General features: G+C 49.8%; 1 protein-coding gene across 3 annotated transcripts in view; it reads right to left on the bottom strand.

Moving 5' to 3' along the window:
* Nucleotides 1-8457, bottom strand: part of FBXO41 (F-box protein 41) — a 26918-nt gene extending 18461 nt beyond the window's left edge. For all 3 annotated transcript variants that reach the window (XM_045286807.1, XM_045286805.1, XM_045286806.1), the window contains exon 1: nucleotides 8192-8457. The gene's annotated coding sequence lies outside the window, so the exon portion shown is untranslated. The remainder of the gene's footprint in view (nucleotides 1-8191) is intronic.
* Nucleotides 8458-11434: the final 2977 nt, after the last annotated feature.

Here is an 11434-nt window from a genome sequence, read left to right as displayed (position 1 = left end):
CTGCTACCTTAATACTAAACCTATAAATATATGCACATATATCTATCTCTCCATTATCATATATAAATATATTTACATATGTCCATGTCTGTATTTACACGCTATAAATGTCCTTTGCCTCCTAATTCCTTCCTCTATTTCCTTTTACTTTACTCTTGTCCCTCTATCATGCTCAGCCTTCATTTGGGTTTCAGTAATTCCTCTCGGTTACAGTGCCCTTGATCAAGCCCTACCAGACCTCCTACACCCTCACCATTGATTTTAGGTCACTTGTTGTTCCCTTGTCAGAGTCCACCTTCTGGATGAGGCACTTGGCTCTTCTTTACACACACAGCCCCTCCAGCAGCTCCCCATGTCTGTCAACTGCAGCCAGACACTCCCTCAGCTCCCTGACGTGGCCCCACGTGGGCTCTGGCCAGCTTGAAAGTTTCACTGGCATTGCTTGGCTGGGCTTAATGGCTTCACTCCCTTCCCAGCTGTGGGTCCAAAGTCATATTTTCTTACAGGCTTTCAAAGGCTCTTCGCCTTTAAACAGTATTGACGCTTCGCCATTTATAGGACAAGATTGTTGACTAGCTTTTAATTTTGTGTATGGTCTCCACTGATAGAGGAGAGTGTGAGTTTGCTTCAGTGAGACTTATCGATATTTTTGTGATTTTGTTGTCATGCTGAGAAAGTCAGTCTCTGCGCAAAGACGACAGAAATAGTTACGCTTCTCTTTTGCTCCTCTGTGGTTTCTTTTTACATACTGACATTTTTAATCCATCTAGAAATTGTACGTGTGTACAGGGAGACAGGGATTAAAAGGAATAACAGCTTTGCATCATGGAAATACTCACCCATATTAAAGAATAGAGAGACTATCATGATGAACTCCTATGTACCCGTCACTCGGTTTCAACAATTCTTGGTTTGTGGCCGGTCTGTTTCATCCGCACACAGCTTCCCTGCTACACACCATCCCCACATGCTGAATCAGTTTAAGCAGATCTTGGATAGCCTATTATTTCATCTGTAAATGTCTCTGTATGCATGGACAGGATTTGATGGTTTTTCTTTTTAAAATAAATACCTAACCATTGTGCCAACATGATCATTTTTTGTGCATATCCAAAAGAGACTTGAGAAGTAAACCCAAAAGATGGTTCTCTCAAATGACCAACTCAGTCACCCTCTTTGCAAGTCTATGCACAGTGAGGGGAGAGAACAAATATGCAACACTATGTATGAGAAAAGGGATACAGAATCACTGGCAAAGAATTGTTTTTTAATTACCCAAATACTACCAGGAACAACTCTTGGCCTAAATTTGTGAAGATCAGGGTGAATTGAATGCCCTTTGAGGAAAATACAAATTAGCAAAATTGACTGAAGAAGAGATAGAAAACCTAAATAGACTAATAACTATGGACAACACTGAAGAAGCTGGCCAAGTGACCAAGGATTTTACATAAGTAGAATTCAGTACACAGACACAATGGTTGCTTACAGGAGCCAGTTTTCAGGAACAAGGTTATTCTGAGATGTCTTATCAGCCTAGAGGTGCTCTGGTGGCATAATGGTTACGAGTTAGGCTGCTAACGGAAAGGATAGCAGTTTGAAACCCATCAGCTGCTCCTTGCGCTTGGGAGGATGAGGTTTTACTCCTGTAAAATGTTAGTCTGGGAAACCCACAGAGGCAGTTCTACCTAGCGAGACTCTAGTCCTATAGGGTCGCAGAGAGATGCTCAGAGTCAGGGCAACTCTGATTAGCTAAGTGCTAATACTTCCCACGGGGTAGGGGTACCTCTCTGGGTCTCAGAAGTTGCCAAATTTCTCCCTCCTCCCCAAATCTTTGCAGTTTAACAGCACCCTTTGCCTACAGGACACCCTGCTCGCCAGACTCTGAAGGAGCAGGGGAAGGGTGCAGGCCCACGGGTGGCTGTGCAAAGCCTGGGAGGGAAAGAGCTTCTGGGGCCCCGGGGGCTCTTCACTCCAGGGCCACCTATGCGTTTCCCTCCTCCTGGAGCTGAGGGGTGAGGATGACTTGCACCTGAAGATCATTCTGCCCAGGTTTAAGCACTTCTTCAGGTCAAGCATGAAGCTTTGACTGAATGCAGGCTAGGAGGCGAAGGAGAAAAATACAAGTGGTGTGTGTTCCCAATCTCCTCAAACCCAGAGACCTGCCTCCTTTCACACCGTCCCCGTCAGACCAGCTCCTTCCACACTCACCGGCCTTCAAGGCCCATCTTGATTTGGGGTCGATTCCACAGGTGGAACCTGTCAGTGGTACCATCTTGTACAACTTTTAAAGGCTTTCTGTGTGAGAGTTCTGTCTCAGCAAACAAGACCAACCATCCTAGGATGTCTTCTCCAGCCCTGGGTGAGCGCCCACTGTCGGGTGTTGACTACCGAACCATGCCCACGTTCACTGCCATGCAGTAGATTCGGACTCACAGCGTCCTCCTTGGGTCAGCCCATACAAACACTTATGAGATGGGGTAGAAGTGCCCCCAGGGGGTTCCGAGATGGAAACTGCTTTGGGGAGCAGGATGCCTCCTCATCTTTCTCCTGAGTTGGCTCCGCAAATCACAGAGAAGTTTGCATTTTGATGGCGTCTGCTATCATGTGATCACTGGTAATTCCTGCCGTGGACATTATTTTATTTTTATTTGTTCAACGAGTCTTTTTCACCATCTGGTAACACATCTCATTCTTTCTTCGCTGAGCTGCCCCTCCCCATTCTGTGTGGCTTGGGGAGGGGTTGTCAATCTCAGTACCCTGCAGGGTGGACATGTGACCCAGGCCTGGCCACGCCCTAGTACCATCATCTCCTCAGCCACAATGGTTAACCCAGGGATGGGCATGTCTCTCTGGCTGAGCCAATCAGAGTCCTTCACTGGGAATTTATATGGAAAATCAGGGCATCTTCATGGCCCTCTAGGATCACTTGCTAGTATGATGAAACTCTCTGGCCTTGTACTACCTCCATCCCACTGCCTGAAGAAAACCTAAGCCTGGGGTGTGTGTGCGCACTCACGCAAAGGGGGCTAGGGGATGGGGAATGTGGCACCATCCAGAGTGAAGCCAAGACTGTCCATATTACATACTTCCCCCCTCCCACCACACACACATTTATCACATTGTTTTATAACCTGGATATCATTATGCTCTAGACCCCTGTTCTTTCCACTCTTATGAATTGGTACCTTTCCCTTTTTTGTTTAAACTAGCGTGGGCTGGATTTCTGTGAGATGCAATCAAGAGTTCTAACTCTTACTCTCCCAGATCTATCACTAGCCTAGATTCCTCTCTTCAGCTCTATTCGAGTGTCCTTCAATACACATTCCCCGAGTAGCTGCTCCGCGCCAGGCACTATGCCAGGTGCTTCTGTAGGTGTGCCGAAGACACACAGGTAGCTCTGGTCCTTGCCTGCAAGCGGCTTATCATCTCCTTGGGCAGACTGAAGAGGAACTGGATGATTACAATCATGGGATACCTGCCATGCGTGAGACGGGGACAAGATTCTCCATTTACCAACGCAAATTGGAACTGGAGCACCGGGTACCCCCAGAAATGCCACCTCTAGGCTGATTCTTGAAGAGCAAAGGAGAGTTGTCAGGTGAGGAAGGGCAATTGTGAGGTTTCCAGGCAGAGGACACTGAATCTATAAAGGTAAGGAAGTGAGAGAGAGTTTGCCTTCTTGAGGGAGCTAAAATATAAGTTCCATGAGGATAAAGACATTGTCTTATTCACTCTCTTTCCATGGCACTTCCATAGTGCTTGGTATGTGGTAGCTTTTGTGGGATGAATTAATGGCAGGGACTTCAGTGTGGCACAATTCCCAGGGATGGTCCCAAAACACCAAACTCAATGCCATCAAGTAGAGGCCGACTCAGAGTGACCCTATAGGACAGTGTAGAACTTCCCCTGTGAGTTTTTGAGGCTGAAACTCTGTACAGGAGTAGAAAGCCCCATTTGTCTCCCATGGAGTGGCCAGAGGTTTCAAACTGTGGGCCTGTGGATGAATTGCAGCCCAACTCATATGGTTATGCCACTGGGGTTCTAGAAGAGGAAACCAGAGGCCAGTCTATTCAGAAAGCCTCCTGCAGGCCATACAGTGCAGTATGGACTTCCTTCTTGGGCATTGGTGACTCCCTGAAGATTTCAAACAAGCAAGGACATGATCCGATTTACAACTTAGAAAACGGAACACCGACAGCCAAGGTTAGGAGGAAGGCTGCTGGTACTGGAGCCTTTTCCAGCTGGAAATGGTTGGCCAAGGCAGCTGAAAGAGAGTGGGGAGAAGGGTGGCTCTGGGAGCAACTAATGGAGGAGAATGCAGAAGGTGGCAGAATATGACTTGCAGGTGAGAAGGGGAGGAGTCCAAAGATGAGGCTCAGATGTGGGCTTTGAGCAATTGGGTGGATGGGGATGCAGCTCAGTTAAGGAGGCAAAGTAGGAGGAGGTTGTAGGATCCATGAGCTTAAGGTTTCAGTGGGCTGTCAGTGGGAAGTCAGACTATATGGATGTAGTTTATATTTTTACATTTGGCAACACAGACGAAAAAACACCATGATTGAAGCCAATCACAAAGACAAATATTGTATGGCCTCACATATGAAAAGATTTTTAAAATGACAAATCCATAGAAAACCAAGTTTATTATTGGTGAAGGGAGAGGAAAAGGCTAATGGAGATTTTTAAAATGGCATAGATTCAGGATAGCATTGCACAGCCAATAATTCTAAGTGCTGTCAATAAGTTGGACACTTATAAAAAGTTGAAATGGCAAAAATTGTGGACTCCCTCCAGGACAAACAATAGAAACCATGGGGGAAGGGAGACAGCAGTCGGGGTAATATATGAAAAAAATAGTAATTTATCAAGGGGTCACAGGGTGGATTGGAGGGAGGGAAAAAAGAGGAGCTGATATCAAGGGCTCAATAGAAAGTAAATGTCTAGAAAATAATGATGGCAACATATGTACAAATATGCTTGATGCAATTGATGTATGGCTTGTTATAGGAGTTGTAAGAGCCTCCAATAAAATGATTTTTTTAAAAGTTGTGGAATAGAGACATTTATAACATTCTATACATTCCATACAACCAAAGACCTCAGAGGGATTTGGGTCATAGTTTGGGGGGGATTGCAGTACTTGGTCTTGTAACGTATCTAGTGCTTCTGTTCTACTTCCTAGTGTGTTAGGTAGTGCCTGGGCCCTGACACACTTGCAAGGAGGCATCTAAGTCACAACCATTGATTTCTTTTCACCTGGAGCAAGAGAGGAAGAAGGGGCATCAGGACAAGGGAAGGTTGTGGACTGTGTGGCTAATTGTCTCCATGAACAACTGCTTCCTTTGGCTGGAGACCAGAAGAACTGGAGGGTGCCTGGCTATCATCACTGAACTGATAAGTCATCTTTATCAAAAGGGGGGAAATGCAGAACAGAATTTCACATTCTCATGGACTCGAGTCACAGAGAATGAATGAACCCCTGAAACGATTGCCCTGAGATAATATTTGAATCTCACACTAAAAATATCTAAAGAAGTTATATATTAAAAAAAACCCACAGTGAATAGTTAACTTATAACTAGTGTCTTAATGATCTAGCGTGGCTGTAACTGAAATACCACAAGTGGATAGCGTTAACAAGACAATGCTGTGGAAGGTGGCATGGCTGCTTGCTCATATGAAGAAACTGACTTTGAGTGGCCAACTCACTTGTCCAGGGACAGTAAGTGACTGCAATGGGTTGTTGCTTTGGTGGTTCCTAACGAACTATGTCTCTAGCCCATGTGGTCCCCTCCCACATTGAGTCAGGGCCTTGTCATGTGACTTGCTCTGGCCAATGGGACATCAGCAAGGTTATACATGGGGCTTATCGTTTTAGATTCCCTCTTGAGATCCAGCTGCCAGATGATAAAAAAACTTAGGCTAGACTCCCATGATTAGATGCCACGTACAGGGAGACCCTGGAGGGAGAATGAGAGGCTATCTCTTGATGTTTCTCTCCGGGCACTCTCCCAGCTGAAGGTAGCTGTGTGACAGACGCCAAGTTAATACCAGCAGATCCACAGCCATGGCCAGACCCAACCCAAGGATGGAGAGAAATAATGTACCATTGTTCTGTTAACCCCCTAAGTTCTGAGGTGGTTTATTATGCACCAATGAGTAACTGGAAAAGTGACATGCTAGGGTTTGAAGGCAATACAGTCCAACGACCTATCTTTCCAAATCCGTGCTCCGAGTCCCAGCACGGTGCTCCTTGTGGTTGGGAGCAGATGTCACACCAACACAATAATATTCACAGGCTGGCCCACAGTCACACTCAGAAATACTTGTTGAATGAATGGTATGTGTGTAACCAGGAAGGTAGGAAGGTCTGGGGAGTTTCACAGGCAGGAAGGCAACCATTATCTCCTTCCCATTTCAAATAGTCCCCAAACAAAAGCCAAACCCAAGCCAGACCAAACCTGTTTGCAGTCTCTGAAACACTACAGACTGAAACCCTACAGAGCAGTTCGCCGTGTCCTATAAGTTATGAGTCAGAACTGATTTGATGGCAGTGGGTTTTTGTTTTTTAATGTTTAAGGAAGCCGACTACCATATCTTTCTCCCAAAGAATGGCTGGTGGCTTTGAACTACGGACCTTCTAGTTAGCAACAGATCTACCATAGGACTCTCCTAAATCCAGATACGAATGTATGGATATCACTGCTCAGGAGCTTCCCTTTTCTGTTCAATGCAGATCGGGCAAAATGATGAAGTTATCAGAGTTTGTTTCTTAAAGGCCTCCATCATGTCCTCCCCACTCCCACTCCTCACTTCCCATAGTGCTCCTGGCATCTGTTCTCCCTCCCACTGGGCCTTCAGGGCCTCACAGGTCTCTACCCCCCTTGCTCTATGTGGGTTTCTATATAAAACCCACATGCTGGGAGGGAAGCAGAGAAGGTAGAAATGGCAGAAAGCAGGGAGGAAGGTTTGAAAGGTAATAGATGGATTTACCAGTCACAGAAATGAAGCTCTAAGCTCAATGCTTTCAGGAAGTATCTGCATGCAGGTGGGGGAGGTATTCTAAGGGAGGGGAGGCAGCAGCAAGTGTCCCTGGATAATAGCTTATTTTCCCTCCCCCCACCCACTCAGAGAGGCTCGACGGAGTTCAGCTCTGTTCTCCCTTTCTGGGCTCAGCTTGGAAAAAGAGATTTCCTTGGGCTCTAATACCATTATACTCCCATTCTACCCCTGTGGTGGGGAATAAAAGAATGACACACACACACCCCCTATAAACCCCACCCACTCAAGGAAGCTGGGTTCCAAAGTGCACCTCCCACACTGGTCACTCCAGCCTGGTGAAGACCCACAGAGTCAATTCATCCAGTCCTCTGTTTCTTGGAAGGCGACACTGCTTTTTCTCTCCTCAGCTTCCCCCACCTCGCCTGCAAACATGCACACGACTCCCAAGGTCACACACACACAGGCTCCGGCACCTGGATCTCACACCCAGCAAACCATCTGGGCCCCTGGCTGCAGCGTGGGCCTGAGGATCTAGCAGGCCCTGCTCACAGGCAGCGCCACACACTCACATGCAGAGCAATGCAGTGAGGCGCACTCGCAGCCAACGCTACCGTCTGCAAAGGCACCCGGAGTGTCTGCACAGATAGTAGGCACTCTGGTGTCAGGAGACAAACACGCGTGCACACACATGCACACCTCCAGACTACCACACGTGCACACCAGCACGCACAGGCGCTGAAAGCCTCCCACCTCAGATGCCCGTACAGGTGCTCGGCCAGGCCTCAACCAGTCACTGCCCAGGCCCCCGCCCCCACCCCACACAGCGGCCGGTGGGGAGGACAGCGGTTTGAGGGCACTCCCTCTGCCTTCTCCCTCTGGTCCGGTACGCCGAAATCCAGCATCCCGTAGGGGATCTGGAGCCCGCCCCCGTGCCCTCGCCAGGCTCAGAGAGACCCAGGTGAGAGGGGGAAGGGAAACCCGCTCTCAAATCCGTCTGATTTCAATTCCTGAAATTAACCCCTGCCCTGCCTCTGGCCTGGCCTGCTCAGAATCCCCTGGTAGGGCGGCCGCACGGGCCTCGGGAGGGCGGGGTGGGGAGAAGCCATGCAAGGAAGATACAGCGGCTCAGGGTGCTCCCCGCCCCCGATTTCTTGGAGCAGTCCAGCAGCGCTCCGCGATTCGCCCTTACCTCCTCTACCCCGCAGCGAGGCCAGGCCCCGCCGCCCCGAGTGAGGGTGCAGAAGCGGCCCTCGGGTGCCTGGTCCAGACGCAGGGCCGCCTCCGGGCCTCGGATCCCGTCCCCTTCCGTAGCCTTGGGTGGCCGCCGCGGCTTGGGCCCCCCGCCTCCCTCCCGGGGCGGGGGCGGCCGAGCCCCCCGGCCAGTCGCAGCGGGAGGGGCGCACAATCCGGGTGGGGGAAGGATGGAGAAGGAGGAGGGGGCGCACGGCTGAAGGAAAGGAAGGGATGGGGGAGGGAGGCTACGAGGAGGTGGGGCGGAGCCGGCCCCTCCTCCGGGGCGGGCTCTGTTCGGAGCTGGGGCTGGGTTGATGCAGCCCCGAGCAGCTGCGCCGGGACCCCACGTTTTTGGATGAAGGTGGCTTTGATAAGGGTGGGGCTGTGATGGGGTCTGGCGCAGGGGAGCGGGGAGGAGAGGCGACTGCTAGCGTGGTGCACCTCCCAGGGTCCCTGTCTGCCTGGCTCCCGGCACCGCCCAGTGCACTCTCCCGGCCCGGGGCACGTCCAGCAGTGGCCTGTGCTGCCCACCTTTAGGGACTGTCGCCAAATCCAGTCCTCTCTGTCTGCCCTAACCCTCCCACGCTCGCTTGGGCCTGCTCCTACTCGGGGCAAAAACCGAGGTGGGCGGTTCTGCTGATGAGGAAGGAGGCAGGCGCGCTGCGCTGCTCTTCGGGCGTGCCCCACGGTCCCTAAGCGGCCTCGTGGGCATGGGCGGCACGTCTAGGTCGTACTTTGGGTAACCTCGGGTTGAACACGTGGTCGTTGTGGAGACAAATCCCTTCTGGACGTCCCAAGGGCACGGAGGAGCTGGGGGGGCCTGCCCTTTAGGGCACCACCTAGGAGCACGCGTCCTCATCCTAAGTCTCACCCTGTCCTAGAAGAGGGAGGAGGAGGAAGGGGGGTGGGGGAGGAGAGGGGCGGTGGCTTCTAACCTTGGTCCCAACTCCCCATCTGTACCTCCAGCTGGGATGGCCAGGCAGAAGCTGGGCCTCCCGAGACTGGAACACCTAGAAGCTTATCCAGGTGGGAAGGCTAGGACAATCTGGAAGCCCTGGGCTTGGGGGAGGTTCCCAGGCTGCAGGTGCCTGAGAAATCAGAGAGGCCCCATCCCCGCCCTCCCATCCCCCACCCCCACCCCCACCCCAGAAAAACTGTGCTGAGCTGAGCCTTGAATGAGAAAACTGGAGAAGGCATCTCAGGTTAGGTGTGGTGCTTCCCGCAAAGGCACAGAGACAGGCTTGAGCAAGGTTGTGCACCAAGACCCTGTGGGGCAGTCTGGCTCCATCAGTGTAGGACTCTAATTGTAGCCAGTATTCTTCAATGAACCTGAGGGATTTCCCTTTTTCTGAAGCAGAGGCATTGATTGGAACATTCAGGATCGGGAAGGATCATTTGTAGATTTGTTGTCAGATTGCATGCTTTTGGGGGCAGAGACGAATTTTATAAGGACTGAGGCCCACAAGGAGCCTTGGTGGCACAGCGGGTTATGCATGGGGCATGCATGGGGCTGCGAACCACAGGTCAGCAGTTCAAACCCACCAGAGCTCCTAGGGAGAAAGATGAGGCTATTTCCTTAAAGATATAGTCTCTGAAAGCCACAGGGCAGTTGTACTCTGTCCGACTCGCTGTGAATTGGAATTGGCTCCATGGCATTTAGTTTGGAGAGGTTTTTTTTGGGGGGGCAACAATTGTAAACCAGGTCAAACTCCTCCTCTTCCCTCGTAAAGTATCTTTTCTGACTTCCAGTCCAATTTCCTTCCTCTTCCAGGAAATCTCAGGTTGAGTGAACGAGAAGCCAACGGCTCATTAACCAAGTACTAACCATCAAGCGGATCAGTTCTATGTCTGTTGTTTCATCCTATGAAGACCTATCCTTTGGGTTGTCATGGAGCTGATTCTGCTTCACAGAGGTCTCAATTCAAGGCTGCAGCCTGTTGAAAGCAGGGCACCAGGCCCGTCTTCTGAGGCTACTCTGGGTGGATTCAAATCGCCAGCGTTCTGGTCAGTTGTTGGTGCTTAACCATAGGCCCCTTATGTAGATTCTATCATCATCCCCACTTTACACACTAGGAAGCCAAAGTTCAGAGTGGCATACCTAGGACTTGAACTTAAGTTGCCAGACTCTAAAGCCAGTGGGGTTCATGCCCCCTTTGCCATAACAAAGACCACTGAGCCTCTCTTGCTAAAAGGAAGACTCACTATATCCACCGACTTTTGCAGACAGCCAAAAATAACCTATGGAGGAGTGTCTTGGCACTAAAGGCTTTGTTGTGATATTTGTCTGCCTTCACTCTGGGCTTCCTGTGAACGTGGGTACACCATTTGGGGCACACTAGGGTCTGAATTGATTTGATGGAAACAGATTTGCTTTTTTGACTTGTGTATATATAGTTCATGTGTTTAGATGTGCATCTGTTTAGATCTGCATATGTGTGTAGTGTGTGTACAAGTGCATACAAGTGTTGAGTACCTGTCTTAGTGTGTGTGAATGCATGCAAATGTGTGTGCAGATGCATGAATGTATGTGCGTGTATTAATGTGAGTGGATTTATGTATGTGTGTATGCTTGCATCCATGTGTTCACACATGTGCATGTGTCAGCTATATACGTGTGTATGTGTCCATGCATGTGCGCATGTGCACCCATGCTTCATTTCACAAACAGCAGTTCCTGCTTGGTTGTTATGGGAACCACAGTTCTAAAAATGTTAAACTGAATCCCACTCCATTTGGGCCAGAGAAACCAAAAGAGACAGAGAGGGATGCACAACACACACCTGGGGTCCTAGTGTCAAAGCAAGAATCGTGGGTTCAGAGAAACTGGACAGGCCCACACTCGTCAGAACTGTGGGCCCACTCAGGAATGCCACAGCTCGGATCAGGGCCTCCAACTTGCTGCTTCTCACTTCTCGGTCCTGATCCTTCCTCCTCCCTTTTCTCATTTTTCCTACTTCATACTCCACAGCTCTCCTCCTTTCCCCTCCTTGTAGGCCTTTAGTCTTTTTTTTTTGTCTGGAAATCCAACCAACACAATATTTAAACACATCTGCAAGCATATGGGGCAGTGAGCTTGGTGCTATCAGACCATGTGGATCCAACCCGGTCTCTGGCCTTGAAGATGCCTGCTCAGGTGATAGTTGGTATGAAGCTGAGGATGAAGAGCAGAGAACATGAAGAGATGAGGGAAGGATTGGAA

The sequence above is a fragment of the Echinops telfairi genome, unplaced genomic scaffold (assembly GCF_000313985.2).
Source record: "Echinops telfairi isolate 266 unplaced genomic scaffold, ASM31398v2 ScPeMD7_9;HRSCAF=40, whole genome shotgun sequence".
Taxonomy (NCBI): Eukaryota; Metazoa; Chordata; class Mammalia; order Afrosoricida; family Tenrecidae; genus Echinops; species Echinops telfairi.
Note: the sequence above shows the minus strand (reverse complement) of the source record. Positions and strands in the feature narration are given on the sequence as shown.